Source organism: Heteronotia binoei, chromosome 21 (genome assembly GCF_032191835.1).
Source record: "Heteronotia binoei isolate CCM8104 ecotype False Entrance Well chromosome 21, APGP_CSIRO_Hbin_v1, whole genome shotgun sequence".
Lineage (NCBI taxonomy): Eukaryota > Metazoa > Chordata > Lepidosauria > Squamata > Gekkonidae > Heteronotia > Heteronotia binoei.
Window position 1 is genome coordinate 76,464,957 of NC_083243.1, and position 13,022 is coordinate 76,477,978.

Here is a 13,022-nt window from a genome sequence, read left to right on the forward strand (position 1 = left end):
GTGTGTGTATGCTGGAAGATAAGCATAGATCATATGTAAGAGAGTCATGTAATCTCTTTTTGTTAGGGTAAATTAACAATTTGTACTCTTAAAATGGAATATAGAATGTGTATGAGTTCTTCCCATATAATTGGAAAAGTTGAAAAAATTGGGTTCCCAGGTATGGGGACAGAGCCCTGTGCATATCTATTTGTATACCCGTAGGATGAACAAGCATGTGAGGCAGAACTTGCCATCACAATCTTGAGTAACACGAGTGGTTCCCAGCCAGCTCTCTGAAATACCAAACCCACTTGGAAGTGCTGTAGTTGATGGCTGTAGTTGATATACACTCAACAATGCTTTGACATGTTTTCAGATATGGTAACATGAGATAAGCTGAGGCAGGTGCCAGCCTGCTCCTTTCTGTCACTGATCCTTGATCAGAAATCTGCTTGCATTTTGCTGAGGTAACTGTAGGAGATGCTGTGACTGCACAAAGAAACCAAAGTGAACTGCTGTTCCTGAAGTATGCCTTCTAAAGCATAACTGGACACTGTCATTGGGAAAATAATGATAAGCAGCCATCATTTTTGAAGTTCTTTAAACAAAGGCACCTCTTGCTAACTAAAAGCAGAAATATATATTTATCTGAGATTGCAATGTATTGTTTGGCTTTCCACTAGTGATTCTGTAACAGTTAAGATGGTATGTTACAGACCAATTCCACTGTGTTATGCTGAGGCCATTAAAATGGATTAGTATGTACATAGAACTTATAGATCATATTTCTATTCCACTGTGATAGTCTCAGATGAGCAGCCATGTTTGCCTACAGTAGCAGAACAAAATCTGAATCAAGTAGCACCTTAAAGACCAATGAAGTTTTCCAGTCGAAGCTCCTTCATCGGATACATTTGTATTGTGAAGATTGTTTATTTTGATTTTATCACATGTGAGGTATAAAGTCAAGCAAAGCCCACCTCAGCCTTAAATCAGTTTCACTATTACTGGATTCTTTCAAAAGCCACTGAATGCTGAGATTTCCACATGAAAGTTGGGACCTATCATCTGGATGCAAAGTCAGAATATTAACGTTTTATTTTCTGTCTTTAATGGCTGTGTGAAAACAGGGAATATATCAGGTGAAGTTTTTCCTGGCACATGGATGAGAAACACTTCACTAGCAGAGTGTATGCTTATTATGAAAGTGTTGTGTTTAAAACAATTTTATTAGTAACATAAGGTAACAAAATTATTTCTTAAATCTTAATAACTTATTTTATCTACCCCATATATTACTTTCTACCCACCCCTCCCCCCTGTTACTTGACCCCCACCGGTGCTATTTACTTAAAATGCTAATATTTAAAGGTACCCTTAGCTATTAAAACAAAAACTTATATTCTTCTTCTTCTAAAACTTAATCATTATCAAAAATTGTCCAATATCCTTTTACTTTCCACTCTTTTTGTACATATCTTCTGAACTTTTTCCATTCCTTCTTAAAAACTTCTAAATCATAGTCTCTTGTTAATTTGTCCATTTCACTCCATGTCATAACTTTTATAATCCAATTCCACTCCTCTGGTATTTTTTCTTGCTTCCACAACTGCGCATATAATGTCCTAGCAGCTGACTGCGCATATAATGTCCTAGCAAATTACAGTCCTATCTTCTTTTGGAATTTTTTCAATTTATAATCCCAGCAGAAAAGTCTCTGCAACTTTCTTAAATTCATATCCCAAAATCTTAGTAATTTCTTGCTGAATCATCTGCCAATACTTTTTCGCTCTTTCACAAGTCCACCGCATATGGTAGAAATATCCTTCATGTTTTTTACATTTCCAACATCTATCTGGCATCTTGTTGTTCATCTTTGCCAATTTTTTAGGAGTCATATACCATCTATACAACATTTTAAAACAGTTCTCTTTAATACTATGACACGTCGAAAGCTTCATAGAATTCTTCCACAAGTATTCCCAAGTTTCCATCTGTATTTCTTTATTTACATTAATTGCCCATTTAATCATTTGAGATTTCACTACTTCATCCTCCGTAGACCATTTTAAAAGTAATTTATATATTTTTGAAATTAATTTTTCATTGTCTCCAAGCAGAACATTTTCTATTTCTGTTTGTTCTTTTCTTATTCCTTCAATTTTGATATCATTATCGACCAAACTCTTTATTTGTTACATTTGAAACCAATCATATTTATTATTCAGCTCTTCAGCACTTTTCAATTCTATTTTGCCACCTTGTATTTTTAATAATTGATTATATGACAACCACTCTTCTTCACCTATCTCAGCTGTTATCTTTATTACTTCAGCTGGCACTATCCATAATGGTCTTCTCTCATCCCCATATTTCTTGTTCTTCATCCATGCATTTAACAAGTTATTTATTATATAATGGTGAGAGAAAAAACCGTCCATCTTCTTTTTTCCATAATACAAATACGCGTGCCAGCCAAATTTATTTCTGTGACCTTCCAACACTAAGAGCTTTTTGTTTAACAGCGTTATCCATTCTTTTATCCACACCAAACAAACTGCTTCCTGATATAATTTTAAATTCTGTAGTTGAAATCTACCTCTCTCTTTTGCATCTGTCAGAACTTTCATTTTAATCCTTGGTTTCTTCCCAGCCCACACAAATTCTGAAATTTTCCTTTGCCATTTATCAAATTGTTTACTTTCTTTCACAATGGGAATAGTTTGAAACAAATACATTATTCTTGGTAGGATATTTATTTTAATTGCAGCCATTCTACCCAGCAATGACAAATTAAGTTTATTCCATTTTAACATATCTTCATCCATTTTACGCCATAGCTTCTCATAATTGTTTTTGAATAGATCAATATTCTTCATTGTTATCTCAACACCCAAATATTTTACCTTGGAGGTAACTTCACAGCCGGTTAATCTCTGTAATTCTTGTTGCTTATTTAATTGCATATAAATTTTGATTTTTTTTTTATTAATACAAAGTCCTGCCAACTCCCCATATTCTTGTATTTTAGCTAACAACAAGGGTGTAACTTGTATGGGGTTTTCATTTATAAACATATCATCTGCAAATGCTTTATATTTGTAAGTAAATCCTTTTATTTTTAATCCTTCTATTTCTTTGTCTTCTTGAATCTGCATCAATAATATTTCAAGAGTCATTATAAACAACAATGGGGAAAGCGGACAACCTTGTCTTGTGCCTTTACTAATTATCATATCTTCTGTAAGATCTGCATAGAAGTTCAAAAACACTGTACCAGAATTTTACCATAAAAGCAAAATCAGTACATATAGAGCTTTTCCCCGCACAGCTTACCACGGAGCGAAGTCCCTCCTCACCGCGCAGTGTCTGCTCGGGATTTCCCACCAACTGCTCCGCGGAAGCAGGAAGTGCCGGGCCTTTTGCATCGCAAATGTAAATCGCTAAAACCCAGTTTACATTAGCGACACAAAAGCCGCGGATCTTCCTGCTTCTGCGGAGCAGTTGGTGGGAAATCCGAGCAGATGCTGCGTGGTGAGGAGGGACTTCGCTCCGCAGTAAGCTGTGTGGGGAAAATCTGATAGTTTCTGAAGTACAATCAGGAAGGTTTTTCTGCAGGGGGGTGGGTTGTGTGTGTGTAGTGTTACAGTGATATAGATATCTTCCAAACAAGTCCTTCCCAAAATTTTCCTATGTGTACGTTTATGAAAACCTGGGTCCAGCTGGGCCATAAAATCTAGCACCACCAATTTGGCTTGTTTCCTGTTCATTGGTCATGAGCTTTGAGTCAGTTTTTCAACAGGCAGCTGGGCTACAAATGAGCAGCTCTGGCCTGTTCAGACAGTTAGGATTTAGGATTGCCAGCTTGGGGTTGGGAAATACCTGGAGATTTTGGGGATGGAGTCTATGGAGGGCATGGTTTGGGGAGGGGAGGGGAGGGACTTCAGTGGGGTATAGAGCCCAGCTTCCAAAGTGGCCATTTTCTTCAGGTGAATTGATCTGTGTCACCTGGAGATCAGTTGTAATAGCGGGACCTCTCCAGCTACCACCTTGAAGTTGGCAACTTGACTTTCCTAAGATTATATTGTGGTGCAATCCACAGCATTTCATGCATGCAAATTCTCACTCTGCCCAACAGAAGAACTAGTTTCCCACCTACCTCCAGACCTGTCAAGTCATCCCCCAACTTACAAGCTAAGCAAGCAAAACAAATGTATAAGAACAGATTGATAAAACATGCCATTAAAAACAAAAAGGACATTAAAGCACATGAAAAGGAACCCCTTAGTCAAAAGCCTGGATAGAGAGAAATGTTTTGGCCTGGCACCTGGCAAACCTCAAGGGGGAGGGCATTCCAAAGGCAAGGTACCACTACCCAGAACACAGTTTCTGAGGTACAACTTGCCTCACCTCTGCAGCTGGGGGCACAAACAGCAGGGCTCAGGAAGAGCATTTAGCCAGCTGGTTGCCAATATGGGAGGAGGTGGTCCTTTAAGTTTTAACTCAGCTATGTCCCTATTGAGGTTTCCTTTCACTCTGAATTGTTCGGCAAAGGTACCCTTCGACAATGCAAGGGTTAACTTTTTTCTATAAGCTTTTTAAAAAACTTATGCAGCTCATGCGCCACAGTTTTGTCACAGAGGCAGTTTATTTCCACATTCAGTCTGCATGGTTATAAGTCTAACATGGATTGTGGCAGTGTACCAAGAACGTTATTCCTTTGTCTGTTTTTTTCTTGGGGGGGAAGTTGGTGGTATTTCAGCAACACTTTCCATTGCTCTCCTTTTCCCCTTGACTTGAGTTCACCAAGTTTCCCTTCTTCAGAAGAGTATGTTGATTCATTTTGTTGATGAAGCAAATTCAAAGTTAAACATATGCATACACAAGTAGAATAATAGAATCATAGAGTTGGAAGGGACCTCCAAGGTCATCTAGTCCAATCCCTTGCACAATGCAGGAAACTCACAAACACCTCCCCCTAAATTCACAGGATCTTAATTTGCTGTCAGATGGCCATCTAGCCTCTGTTTAAAAACCTCCAAGGAAGGAGAACCCACCACCTCCCAAGGAAGCCTGTTCCACTGAGGAATCGCTCTAATGGTCAGGAAGTTCTTCCTGACATTGAGCCGGAAACTCTTTTGATTTAATTTCAACCCATTGGTTCTGGTCCTACCTTCTGGGGCCACAGAAAACAATTTCACACCATCCTCTATATGACAGCCCTTCAAGTACTTGAAGATGGTGATCATATCACCTCTCAGCCGCCTCCTCTCCAGGTTAAACATCCCCAGCTCCTTCAACTTTTCCTCATGGGACTTGGTCTCCAGACCCCTCACATCTTCGTCGCCCTCCTCTGGACCCATTCCAGCTTGTTTATATCCTTCTTAAAATGTGGTGCCCAAAACTGAACACAATACTCCAGCAGGTGAGGTCTTACCAGAGCAGAGTAAATCAATACCATCACATCACGTGATCTGGACACTATACTTCTGTTGATACAGCCCAAAATTGCATTTGCCTTTTTTGCCACCACATCACACTGTTGACTCATGTTCAGTATATGATCCACTAAGACCCCTAGATCCTTTTTGCACATACTACTGCTAAGACAAGTCTCCCCCACCCTATAACCATGCACTGGATTTTTCCTACCTAAATGCATTTATCCCTGAATTGTGTATGTTGTGTGATGCTGGAATTATCTGAGGAGAGAACACAGATATTTCTAAAACCAGTATAGGATTAGGAATGGAAGTTATTTGCTATCTTCACTCCAATTTTTTTTAGCAACAGCCAACCAGCTTTGGCTGATCATGTCTTCAAATATTTAGTAGCTCTTTTTCAACACCTGATCTACAGAAGCAGTGAATCATTGCCACTTAATGGGGCATTAGGCAACTCAACCACCATTAATTAAATTATTAGAACCTAAAGCTACAAAAACTGGGAAAAAACAAAGCTTGCAAGTGTCTGCAAGTGCCATTTTTAATTTAAACAAAATTAAACTTAACACAAGCTTCATCATACATGATTCTCCTGGTTCTAGTGTATATTCCAGAAAACCGTATTGTGTTTTAAAGAACACATATCAAAATTTGAAACCATGTTGCATTACTATGGAGAGAGGACATTCCACTGTGAAGATACAGAGAAGACAAATATTCCCAGTGCTCTCCAAATCGATTGTAAACCCATTCCAACAAGGAGACAAGTGACATCATAACTTACATCCAAGTCTGGTTTAGGTCAATGGCCATGCCCAGGAATCTATCCAGAGCCATTTTCCAGGCTGTTTACAGACAGGAGCTTTGGACATAACTTGTTCATTCACATGTACTTCCAAATAACATGGTGTAGGAACTGTGCTCCATTTGTTCCCCCACACCTTTAGCATTTTGTACAAGAAGAAAAAGGGTATCAGTATTGTTTCCCCCAACCAATGAACCAGCTGTGTCCCAGACTTTCATTGTGAAACCACATTTCAAGCTTGACTGCCTCCTATCAGGATTTTTAAATTTATTTATCTCATTTTTTGCTGAGACTCAAGGAGGCTTACAAAATTAAGCAATGCAATCAATACACAAAGCAACAATACATATCAAAACGTCTCCCTTCAGGATTTTCTCAGTTCTCCAGGAGGCTTGAACAGGCTGGTTTGCCTCCCCACTTTTTAAAATTTTAACTGACACACACAACTGCTCTCAACATTCTGTTCCTTCAGGAACAATTTAAGACCATTTCCACACAAGTACAACCCTCCATGTCCATGTTCTTAAATAATCAAAGTTTGCAAAACTTCCTGCACAAGTTTTGACTTTCCCATGAGTAGATCCAAATTTAGTGTTCCCCTACCACATGTTTTCCTCACAATTTTTCCCACTTCAGGTCTGAACCTTTCCAGTGAGGAATTCCCGAATTTCAATTTTGTTCCCTGCTGCCCTTTTGTGTCATCAACGTCACGTGTTCTTCCCACCTCCCACCCTCAGGTTGTCCCCTGAGTAATCTACAAAATTTTAAACCTAATTTTGACTGCTTTATGACACTGTTTTTTTCATAATAATATTCAATGTTGGTTTAAAACAGGCAGTGAGGTTTGGTGAGCCAGTCTGGTGTAGTGGTTAAGTGCACAGACTCTTATCTTGGAGAACTGGGTTTGATTCCCCACTCCTCCACTTGCACCTGCTGGAATGGCCTTGGGTTAGCCATAGCTCTTGTAGGAGTTGTCCTTGAAAGGGCAGCTTCTGGGAGAGCTCTCTCAGCCCCACCCGTCTCACAGTGTGTCTGTTGTGGGGGAAAGAGATAAAGGAGATTGTAAGTCACTCTGAGACTCTGACTCAAAGAGAAGGGCGGGGTATAAATCTGCTGTCTTCTTCTTCTTGCCTTCTCCATGTGATTGTCCATCCATTCAGCAAGATTACCTTAGACTGCTGTGCAGAGCTAGCTCTGGAGTCTCCAAAGCTTTAACCCATCTTTCCTTACATTCCTCTGTAGCCAAGAGGTGCTGCCTAACCCAAAGAAGCACCTAAACACTCATGTTTTTTTACCTTGACCAGAAATTCTGCAAAAACAGGTCAAGTGAGAACATTCACTGCTTGTGCAAAAAGCCAGCCAAAGCTCTCAAATTGGGATTTCTGTCTACGGTTGCAAAACAACATCCTCAAGGCCATTTCCAGTTTCCTCCCCCACCCCCCACCCCCAATCCTGCAACAGAATGTCTGTATCAATGAGTTCTACAGGCAAATATCTCTATTTCTTAAGGTGTCTTGCAACATTTGCCTAATCCACTCTTGTTTCCCAGTACCTATTGTGTTGTCCTATGCTAATGTGCAAATCTCTTGCATAAACCCCTTTCCTTCCTGCCTACTCCCCACAGTGCCAAGGTAAAATTAATCTCAAACATTAAACATTATGGCTCTTTATGACACTCATCAGGGACCCATTCTCACCTTTTGTTTCAAACTGGGCATCTATTCCAGGTACCCAGGAAAGCCCATCAATGATTGTTAACTCAATCATATTCCAGAAGGGAGGACCACCCCTCCAAACAGTATAAAACATGAGAACAAACTTGGACCCATCATTTTGTGGGCACCATATATAGTCTATACCCCCTGTTACTCTGTAATTGTGCCTGTTTGATGTGGCATGCTGGTCGTGCATGTCCCCATCTCCATTTTTATCTACAAGGATGTCTGCACATCTGCACAGGTAAATAATGCCTCTGTAATAATCCCTGAAAGCATCTAAAATTACACGTACTTTTCCTAGTCTCTTGATTGTGTGTATTTTGATTGCTTATGCAAATATTCCTTCATATTTTTCTAGTAAACATTTTAAACTATTTTAAATCTGGAGTCTTCTTTCTGATACTGGACCTTAAGAACATAACAGAAGCCATGTTGGATCAGGCCAATGGCCCATCCAGTCCAACACTCTGTGTCACACAGTGGCCCAAAAAAATTATATATATATACATACACACACACACACACACACATATATACATATATATACACACACACACTGTGGCTAATAGCCACTGATGGACCTCTGCTCCATATTTTTATCCAATCCCTCTTGAAGCTGGCTATGCTTATAGCCGCCACCACCTCCTGTGGCAGTGAATTCCACATGGTAATCACCCTTCATATTATTGGTGAGACAACCCACTCTAAAATAGCTCTACCTATGGTTTATCAAGGCTTGCCAATTCCCAGGTCCCAGCAAGGGTTCACCTGCTTTCCCAGGCTCCTTCCCACTCCCAGTCAGCTGGCCGCAGGGGAAAGTCCTGCCCCCACAGCCACCATGTGCTTTTCTATCTCTGGAGGCTTCAGACTCTGCTTGGAAAGGCTTCCTCTTGGGATGGTGTGTCTGTGTCTTTAAGGCTGAAAGGGGGGGTGGGGGGAGTAGGCAGAACAAGATGGCTGCTCACAGTGGTTGTGAAAGCAGCCCAGACCCTCCATGGGTTGCACAATCTGTTCAGAGGTCGTTTGCATAGGAAAGGTAAACTTGAACCTTTGGTTGCTCTGTGTTACTTTGAAGAAGTTGAAAGTTCAGCAACTCGTGAGTAGAGATGCCAATCCCCCACTTCAGAGTCATCAGAAATGAGGGGAGGGGGGATGTCTGCTGGGCACTTCATTATTCCCTATGGAGATCAATCCCATAGGATATAATGGAGAATTGATCTGGGGGTATCTGAGGCTGAGAGGCTGTTTTTTTGAGGTAGAGGCACCAAATTTGCAGTATAGCATTTGATGACTCTCCTCAAAATGCTCTCCAAGTTTCAAAAATTTGGACAAGGGGGTCCAATTCTATCAGCCCTAAAAGAAGGTGCCCCTATCCTTCATCATTTCTAATGTAGGGAAGGCATTTAAAAGGTGTGCGGTTCCTTTAAATGTGATGGCCAGAACTCTCTTTGGAGTTCAATTGTTCTTACCACAACTTTGCTTATGGCTCCATCCCCAATGTCTCCTGGCTCCACCCCCAAAGTCCCCAGATATTTCTTGAATTGGACTTGGCAACCCTAGGTCTATCTTTTGCTAATTCCCCCATAAAAAAGGGAGACCCAAGCAATTCTAGTAACACATCAAGTGTCTTTATACTGTAATATGCAGTTTTATCACAGCAGGTGGACATTTCCTCCTTTGCAAGACTTCTTGATATCCTCTTGGTATCATCTCTGCTTCTATATTGGATTGGTGATAGCATTTGGATCTCTTAGGGTAAAGGTATCTGCACCTAGTTTTGTTCTGTTAGAAAGGTCAAAAGTTGCTTTTTCATGTTTAAAAAAGGCTTGCCAGAATAGAGTTCTTCATACAAGCTCAGGCAGCAGATGTTTAAGTATCACTGAGTGCCTCATTATCAGGATTGTAAAATTATCTTTTGGCAGAGAAGTCCAGGCAATACAGAGACTCTTAAATCTGAAGGAGATTAGCAGTTCTAATGCCTGGCCTCTGTCTCAGTGACAAATGAGTCCTGCAGCACATTCTGTGGCTGAACACTGCACAGAACAAAACCAAAACCCTCACAGAGGTCAAGTGGTTTTCCATTTAGTGCACAACATCGCCCCCTCGTACCCCCCCCCCCAAATACTGGCTGAGGGATGGGATAGTAGTCAAATTTACATAAATTCATTGTGATGACAGATGCCAGCACTGACCTTGGCCTCCAAAACAGTCAGATTTGAAAACATGGTCTGCACAGTTTCTGCTGTTGGGAAGGTGGAAGGCACCAGGAAAAGGACTGTGGTCTTCTTTTGAAACATAGAAAATATAGTCAAATCAAGCCCCAAATTCCTGCTTCTGCTATGGGAATTTGACCTACAAATGTAATCTCTGAATCTTCAGGATTCTCTTCTGGACTATTAAATATCTCCAGCTCTTGGCACCAAAATCAACACAATGGAGGATACATCATGGTCTCTACATTCCCATCTAAAGCAGGGGGATGATTTTTAAAATTTACTAGCAATAACAGAGCATGCCAGTGAGGGCAGCTAAACTTGGCCCATTCCTCTGCTATATCTTGGTTTGCCCAGCGCTTTCAGCACTTTTCTTCCGGCCTGATTCCAGTACTGGAAATGAGCCAGGAAGGAAGAAAAGTGCTGAAAGAAACAGTGCTGTGAGTTAAGACAGAGTTTTGCTTGTGTGATCTGTTACCCCTGAAAGTCTCCATTCCTGACCCCTACTTTTCCTAGTCTCTTGATTGTGTGTATTTTGTCCTCGACATCCCCTGCCTTAGCTATGTATACATCAGTATACATGTGGGTATACTGATGTAGGCTAAATACACATGGATCCCTAGGTGACATCTGATCGACTCTCATAGCATGATCAGGCTCTAATATTACACAGAAGTAGGAAAAGCAGAATATGCCAGTGCTCATACTTATCTTTCCTGCTTGGGCATGAGGGAAAAAGTGGGACAGGCCAAGTATGTACAATAGCATAAGCCCCCTGCCTGAATGAAATAATGAGCCATACTAGAGACAAACACAGAACTCTCTGGTAGAATAGATTGCTAATGTGCATCCTCTTGACTTCCAACAACCCTGATCTATTTATCTGATTTCATGAACACATCTGAAGCTTCTGACACAAAATCCGTTCAGTCTACAGGTGCACCAGCCAACTCCAGATTTTAAAGCACATGATGTATATGAATGCCTACCACATGTAGTCTTCATCAGTTCAACAGCATATGTGTCACAGTTGCAGTCAAGACCTCACACTCTCCCAGCTCTGGTGTAAAGTGATGCATCCCCCATTATGCTGTGGGGTTTATTTATTTTAAAGCTACCTTGTCAAGATGACCAAAACACATTACAATATTACAACTAAATAATAAAAACAACAGTAAAATTGTTGGTCGTGGACTGTAATAAATTGAACTGAACTAAACAGTAAAATATAAACAACTAAAATTAGTAAATAAATTCTGTGACAGATCAATAAAACCAAACTGAAAGTTAGCTTCAATTACAGAGTAAATTTTTAATCAAACTGAATTAATCAAATTATTCATTTGTTTATTTAACTGAAAACATTTTATGCTGCCATTTCACCCTGTTCAGGGTCCCCAAGGCAGCAAACATTAACACATTTCATACATTAAACAAAGCAGGACTTTTTTTGAGCAGGAATGCAGTTTCAGCTGGCTTGGCATCAGGGGGTGTGGCCTCATAGATAAATGAGTTCTGGCTTTGAAATAAAGCAAAATATAAACACTTAAACACATAAAAATACAAAAAACAGACTAATAAGAGTTAGGCTTGTCAGGTCCCCCCTGGCCACCAGCAAGGGATGCAGGGGTAGGGTTGCCAGGTTGGGAAACTCCAAGAGATTTGGAGAAGGAGCCTCAGAAGGACAGGAACCTAAGTGGGGTACAATGCCAGAGAGCTCACCTTCCAAAGCATCTGTTTTCTCCAGGGGAACTGATCTCTGTGGTCTGGAGAGAAGCTGTAATTCCAGGGGATTCCCAGGTCCCACCTGGAGGTTGGCATCCCCAGTTAGTGAGGGAATGTCAAACAAAACAAAATAGACAATGACAGGGAGAAAGATTAATCTCCTCGGTGAAGGTCTTCATATGTTTAAGTACCACAATAGGGTTGCCAGGTCCAACTCAAGAAATATCTGGGGACTTTGGGGGTGGAGCCAGAAGAGTTTGGAGGTGGAGTCAGGAGAGTTTGGGGGTGGAGCCAGGAGCAAGGTTGTGATAAACATGATTGAACTCCAAAGGGAGTTCTGGCCATCACATTTAAAGGGACCGCACACCTTTTACATGCCTTCCCTCCATTTAGGAACAAAGAAGGACGGGTACCCTCATAGATTTGAACCCCTGGTCCAATCTCTTTGAAACTTGGCGGGGAGGGGGTGTTTTGGGGAGAGGCACTGGATGTTATGCCTCTATCTCAAAAAAACAGCCTCCCCAGAGCTGCAGATTCCCATAGATCAATTCTCTATTATACCTTATGGGAATCAGTCTCCATAGGGCATAATGGAGTGTCCAGAAGACATTTCCCTCCACCCTCCCCATTTTCTGATAATCCTGAAGCAGGGAGAGGACCTACAAATTGGGGGATCCCCTGCCCCCAACTAGGGATTGGCAACCCTACACCACAATTAAGAAGACTGTTTCTCAGATTGCCACTCATCTAGCCCCAGGTGGTGAGAACACTGAAGCAAGGCCTTTGAAGATGACTGTAGTTGGGTAGGCATTCCTTAGGTGAATTCTCCATTGATCCATTTGGTAGGGACATGCCTCAGTGGTAGACCATGTGCTTGGCATGCAGAAGGTCCTAGCTTCAAACTCCAGTTAAAAGATATGGCAATATGTGATGTAAATGATGTCTGCCTGAGTTCCTGGAGAACCACTGCCAGACTTAGCAGACAATACTGACTTTGATGGACAAAGGGTCTGATCCATGTGTCATCTGTTCTCTTCAACATCTACATAAGGCTTCTAGATGAGATTATCCAGAGCTCTAGGCTTTGGTCTCATCAGTATGCCACCCCTGTTCTGGAGGAACTGGTCCCAAGGCT